The sequence below is a fragment of the Myotis brandtii genome, unplaced genomic scaffold (assembly GCF_000412655.1).
Source record: "Myotis brandtii unplaced genomic scaffold, ASM41265v1 scaffold756, whole genome shotgun sequence".
NCBI classification, from domain to species: domain Eukaryota; kingdom Metazoa; phylum Chordata; class Mammalia; order Chiroptera; family Vespertilionidae; genus Myotis; species Myotis brandtii.
In genome coordinates this window covers 1,299,120-1,306,484 of record NW_005371023.1, presented here as the reverse complement: position 1 = coordinate 1,306,484, position 7,365 = coordinate 1,299,120, and positions in this window count along the sequence as shown.

Sequence of the window (7,365 nt, the reverse complement as noted above, 5' to 3'; positions counted from 1 at the left end):
GCTGTGGTGGGAGCCTCTCTCCCCTCTGCTGCAGCACTAAGGAGCAGCGAGCCCAGCAGTAAAGAGTGAGCAGGTGGGCAGTAAGGAGCGAGCAGGCGGCAGTTAGGAGCGAGGGGTCCCGGATTGCGAGAGGGATGTCCGATTGCTGGGCCTAAACCAATTGGGCCTAAACCAGCAGTTGGACATCCCACGGGGGGTCATGGATTGCGAGAGGGTGCAGGCCGGGCTGAGGGACTCCCCCTCTCCTGTGCACGAGTTTCGTGCATCAGGTCTCTTTTCTATATATATATATATATATATATATATATCAGCTGCCTCCTGGTGGTCAGTGTGCTCCCACAGCCAACCTCCCACAGTGGGCCAACCTCCCCCTCCCCATCTCCCGACCAGCCCCAATCGCACCATAAGGACTGGGCCCAATGGCCCCAATCGCCAGCCAGGCTGAGGGACCCCACCTGTGCACAAATTCGACGCATGAAATTTGTTCAAGAGTAGGCCTTCCTTCCCCTGACTGCCAGCACCAGCTTCCCTCTGGCACTTGGGACCCAAGCTTCCCTTACAGCCCCAGCTTTGTCCGGAAGGTTGTCCCATCTAATCAGCATATTATGCTTTTAATATTATAGATATAACTCCTTAGACATCTATTAATGTTTTAAAACCTGTGGGTCACAATGTATTAGTGGATCATAACCAAAAAAACTTTTTTTTTCTAATTACATAGAACACATACAGAAAACCCTGGCTGGCATTGCTCAGTTGGTTGGGCATCATGCCATGCACCAAAAGGTTGCCAGTTCCATTCTTGGTCAGAGCACATAACTGGGTTGCAGGCTCAATCCTGGTAGATGTGCAGGAGGCCACTGATCAATGTTTAGCTCTCACACCAATGTTTTTTTCTCTCTCTCTCCCTCTCCCTTCCTCTCTCTCTAAAAAGCTATTAAAAATCTTTTTTAAAAAGTCAAGACATACATATAGTAGGTTAAGTGTAATTTTGTGAAAGTTTATTTGTAAACTCATATCTATTATACACATTTTTTGTATGTATTCTGAGATTTTATATAAAATGCAATTTTCACTGTGGTCATACTATGCTATACAATGTGCATTACTTATTGCTATATTATAAATAACATTAGTTAATTTGACATATTAAATAAGATCTGTGATTACTATGCATGAACATATAAGAAAAAAAACATAGCTCAGGACTCAATGAAATATTATCACTAATTCAATGAGCTCTGTACACTCTGCTTTATAGGCATTCACTCTATTCAATTAGTGTTCTGTGTCTAGCTATTCAAATGGGAAGACCCATTAGTATTGGTGACCAGAACTAGAATCTAAATGAAACACATACAGCAGTGTTACAAGGGAAAGTTGAGGCTGTTTAACCATATTCAGTGCTATGTTGACTACCTACATTACAGGTAGATTTGAATGTCAGTGTGCAATATTTGCTGTAAACATCTTGAGGTCAGAGGTCATGAGTTCTGTTCAAGACAAAATCAGTTTATTTTCATTGGTGCAGGGAAAACCTGAGGATTTCTACTGGATTTACTGATTTTCTTTCAACAAGCAGTGATTTAAAAAAAGAAATGGGAATTGACTAGAGCTCCTTGAATTTGCCATATGCAACTGTTTTTGAATTCGAGGAATATATTTAGATGAAAGAAGACTTGGGGTTTTTGCCATGTCTTTCCCCTGAACCTGACACATGCAGTCCTATGTCAGATCCAGAACACAGGACAAAAATTCAAGTTGAGGGCTTCCACTAGCAACATGAAATATGAACTTCTAAGAGCTAGATGTTCATTGAAAAGCTGAACTGTGACTTGCCAAGGTCAGGGAGTGACAGTTTCATAAATTAATGCTATCAGAAGCTGCTGGAATTTTCACAATTGTCTCATTTGAAACCAGAAGGAGTTCCAATAGAGGTCATACTGATTATTCTGGGAGCAAATCTGAAGACTTCCCATGCATGTAAGAATTTTCTTTGAATACATAGTGTTAAAACTCCACTACCTTTTGTTTGTATGCCAAACGGAAATATACCGATGCTTGTATGTTTACTGCTTCAGTTGCTCCAAAATGTTTATTTTCATGTACCTAAGCTTACATATATTTTTTTTGTAGTTTTTAACTACAAGTAACAAAAATCTTAAACTTGAAGTTTCAGTTTGCTGGAGATGGATTTGGATTGAAAATGGGCAATGAAATAAATGATAAAACAACAGTGAGGAAGTGACAGAGGCTAAATGAAAGAGAAAGAGAATTTTCCACTTACTTTGAATACGTATTAATTTCTGAAAAGTTCATACCTAGGTGAACTCGGAAGACAGGAATTATTAAATATGTATTTGGCTATTATCATTTGCCATTGGGTCACACATAAAAAATCTTCTGAAACCATAATAAGGACTATAATTATAAATATTCTATTAAACATTTCATTACATTTTTTAAAAAAGATGGAAAGCAAGGACAACTCCTGTTGTTATGACATAGTTAGTTAGTTAATATTAACGAGGAAAAGAAAGCTAGGGGAAGTCAGACATTGTAAGCATGGTCATCAGAGAAGCTTAACCAGAAGGCTACAGCATTGCTCCTCCAAGGGAATTAACACCCCTCCTTTCCCCCAACAGTAATGGACTGTTTGTGGGGGGAAGAGGGAGGAGATAGGGAGAGATAGGCCATGCACAGTAGAATCAGGGTGGTGCCGGGGAGGTGCTTGCCTGTGGGCCTACCCTGGGGAATGATGGCTCAGCTAGGGGATGGACCCCATTAGCTCAAGAAATCTTGGAAAGTTGATTAGTTTGAAGAAGCTCCCGGTTAAAATCCCCAGACTAAGGGTTCCCTCTCTTGTTCTGTCTTGTTACCTGACCTGTACTCCCCCATGCATTCCGGTGTTATCTCTCCATAGCCAGGTGGCCTTAGCAGCTGCATGACTCACGGCCCTGCGGACTTCACACGCAGGACGCTGGACTGGACTGCACTTTGATATGGAGCAGAAACCATGGGAAGTGGCCTTTATTCTGGCCCCGCTGAAGGTTGGACTTTTTCCATGGCAGGACAGAGAGGAATAGGACATTGGAAACCCAGGGGTTTACTTCCATCCGAATAAATATCACTCATCCTCCCTTGAGAGTCTCACAAAATTCTTTTCCTCACAACATCGCAAGAACCCCACTTCCACTGACAACACTAGGAGACATGGAGCCAGGCACATCAGTGGGAAATAAGAATAGGGAATTTTAATTTGGCTGTAATTTCTCTAATCATGTTTTATCTACTGGAACTCCTGTCATCTCACTTACCTCACTTTGCTGCCCTTGAATCCTCTGCACATAGATTTGCACATAGATTTTAAAGTAAACGGTCAATCCTAATTCACCATCCCTGAGTGGAGCTGAGGATTCATTGGCAAGAAGGGTCTAGGGCAGGAATTCCCAGCCTTTTTAACAGCAAACTTACTGGTTCCCCGAAATACAAAAAAATGATGGGAACAAGGTGTTGGAGTTATACTTACTGACAGTGTGAGATTCCGAGTGAGCGGGGACCAGTGCCTCTGACAGAGGAGACAGATGTGCCTGTGGGTGGCTCCCACCCCGGCTCAGGGGCCTCACCTCGAAGTGGTTGCCACAGGGCCCTGAGCCCGGCAGGAGGCCATGAGCATGCTTTTCACCGTCTTGGGCAGTAGCACCGCCTTTACACTAAAATAGGAAAGAACAGACTGAAATGATAACCGCTGAACTGTCACAAAACAATTTCAATTTAAAAATAAGCAAGCAAACAAACATCACATTCCCCGGGACTAGTATGGGAAGCCCATTTGCACTTGCGGATATTCCCCATGGATCTCTGTTATCTGTTAGCATATATAATGTCTGTTCTAGTCTTCATTCTGTGGAGTTCAATTACTTAATTTTTCTAAATATGAATAGTCTTTTCCCCGAAGTCGTATTTTGATGGATAGCTTTGTTCTGACACCCTTTTGTCTCTTCCCTAGACAGATGCCTTTGCTTGTGAGGTGACTGAGGAAAAAAATTTTTTATCAAGTCTGTTAAAACAGTGTTCCTTCTCTTGGACTCTCCCCTGAAACCCAGAATCTCTAAGCAACAATAGGCTCAGCTCACAGTCCTGATCTGAGACATTTGAGAGGATTTTAGACAAGATTTGGCTTTTGTTTGTTCTTTGCTGATACCTGGAATAAGGGGCGAATATTGTTTCCAGCCTTTCAAACAAAAGGTTTCAGAGCTTGCTTTGAGAGACTGGTGATTGGGACACGTCTATCTCATCCCATTGACTGGATCATCACTAATGTGACACTGGGGAGTCTGACAAATTGTGGTATCTCTCTCAGTAGCAAGTCACTAAAGGGAAGTAAGTGACCAATAACTTTTCCTGTACTTGTTAGAAGGAACTCAAATTACCTTGAACAAACAAATGCGTTTCTATTATTATCTGTGCCCTGAAAAACGTAAAGTTATGTGAGAATAATTACTTTCTATTACATAAAAGTGCATTTAGTGATACCTTTATATTTCATATATGTATGATATTTTATCCACAGGAAAATAAAGGATCTAAAATGTAATCAAATGTCTCATGTGGGTTATACGATAGTTCCGGAGATTATGGATCTGGGAGGATGTAGTCAATGATTTATCGGAAGTTAGTTGGAATTCACAGCGGGTACAAAGAAGTATCACAATCTGTTTCACCTGGCTACAGCTACAACAGACCGAAGAACTCTCAAGCACATCATTTAGTTGTATGTAGTGCTGCCCTTGAACGGTGAGGACCAGTATCTACTCTTCACTTCCTCAGTTGCTTGTGGGAGAAGTTGAAATCATATCTCCCACATATTAGTAGGGGGAGCTTGGAGCATTGTGTTGAGAAAGTTTTAAGGACTGAGTCCAACTCCAACTAGCGGGACAGAATCCTGTAATGATTAGTGATATTTGCGTACATGCTGAAAGGGGAGGGAGTACTGGCCCTCCTGCCACACATTTCCCATCCCTGGGCCAGCCACTGTGATCCATTTCATCAGTCAGCCATCTACCCCTCTGTTTTGAGATGGCTTATTAAACTTCAACTACATGAACTTCTGAGTTAGATCCTAGGAAGTTAATATCCATGTTGTAGCCAAAAAGTCCTTAAGAAAAATTTAAATCTAATATTACTATAGGGTACCATCCTCTAATTTCCATTTCAGATGAAAAGTTTTTAGATCGCCTCTTTCTACTCTATTTTTCTTGTTTGAGTACTGCTCTTACTCTTGCTTCTACATAACCTTATGTAAACATCTTTCTGTCAGTCTATAAGTAATCACTGGTGAACTCTTCGGTATGATTTCCATTTTAATGTAAAGTGGTGGTTGGCTTATTGCACCTGCCCAGTGTCCTCAGGAACACGTAACTCCACCTACTGTATACATTTGCCACACTTGTGTCTACTTCTAAGTTCCCCGTGTTTTATTTTGCTTTAAAATGTATTCTAGCTGCTTCCTCATGAACTGCTTCTTGGCCAAAATTCCTCCCCTTTTAACGGCCATCTCAGATTTCATCATGGTGAGAACCCAATGGTACAAGCTATGATTAGAAATGTAAACAAAATGGACTGATTTTTTTCCCCCTTTTTGCTTAAGACTAGCTGCTTTTGGACTAGAAAAACACTATAGAATAAGTTCCCTATACTCAAACATTTTTACAAGTGCTTACTTAACTCTATAATATTTTCTTCCAAGCCTTGTTTTACTGTAATCTAAAATCTACTAAAGGGTGGATTGTTATCTCTTCTTAGTGAATCACTCTCTAAGTCTGGATATTTCCTATAGACATGCTTGAACTAAGCTACTGTTTATCTTTTGAACTCCATAGTACTCTTATTTCCCTAATATTTGTAAAAATAAAGCTTAGCAAAAGTGAATTTAGTAGTTATTTTATTTTTAATAAACAAAGATTTTTTTATACATTAATAGCTAAAAAAAAAAGAGCTATTGATCACTTCTGGGTTCATTCATTCAACCAATATTAATTGAGCACCTATACTGTCCTAGATAGCTTATAGGGATAAATGAATCAGATATAGTATCTGTTTTTATGTATTTTACAGACTCATGGAACAGAAAAACACATTAAAGTGGAACTTATAGAATAGTGGATAAATTAATAAACAAAATAAAGTTTCAACTAATTTTCAACATTCTGAAATAAAAGAATAAAGTGAAGGGGTAGATAGAAAAGATAGTTGTCATCTAGGAAGACCTTGATGGAAAGAATATTTAAGTGGAGATCTAAAAGATTTAAAAGAATAAAAAATGCAAGCCACACTGTAGAGGAAGCATATGTTCCCATTAGATGAAAATAAATATTCAAAATTTCCAAAATGAGAAACAATTTGACAAACTTTAAGAATTAAACGAAGCCAGGATGGCTAATGTACTAGACAAGCAAGCAACAAAAATACATGAGTCTTAAGAAGTAAGCAGGAACCAGAGGTTCTGCAAGGGTTTTTTAGGCCATCATAAGCATTTTGGATTTTATTGGAAGTATAATGGGAAGCCACTGCAGAGCTTTAAGCAGAGGAATAGCATATCCATATTTATGTTTGTGAAAGGTCACACTGGCGGCTTTGTGCAGCTTGAGTCCAAGATGGTAAATATCGAGGCCAGCAGAGCAGTTGCTGCATAGGCCAGATGACAGATGATAGTATTTAGGACTATCTGATTTCAGAGGACATGCCGAGAAAAATTTTAAAACATGTTTAGAGTAAGAAATGAAAGACTTGAGATGCATTTAGTACAAGGAGTAGGAATGATTAGGAAGAAGAAAGAGACAGAGAAGACACCTGGCCTAAACAATCAAACAACGGATTGTTGAGATGGGAAAGTCTGGGAGAAAAACAGATTGGCTGTGGAGGGCAGTGTATTATGAGCTTCATTTTGAAAATAAAAGCATGGAACAGACTGTTGAATTGCAGATGGAAGGCAGGGGAGGGTGGGTGGGCAGAAAGAGATCAACCAGAGAACTTGTATGCATCTATGCATAACCCATAGACACAGACAATATGGTGGTGAGGCTTGGGGTGGGGGGTGGGGCAGGCTAGAAGAAATCAATGGAGGCAAAAGAGGACATCAGTAATACTTTTGACAATAAATATATTTTTTAAAAAGAAAATGCTGCTTGATATACCTGTGAGACAGTAAATGAGACATGTCAGGTGACAACTGACAGATGAAGATGGAACTCAGAGTGGACTATTTGGATCAAGATATATGCTTGGAAATCACTAGCATAGGACAACACATTTAAGTTAATTGGTTAATTAGATTGAATTAAATATTTAGTGAAAACAGAGAAG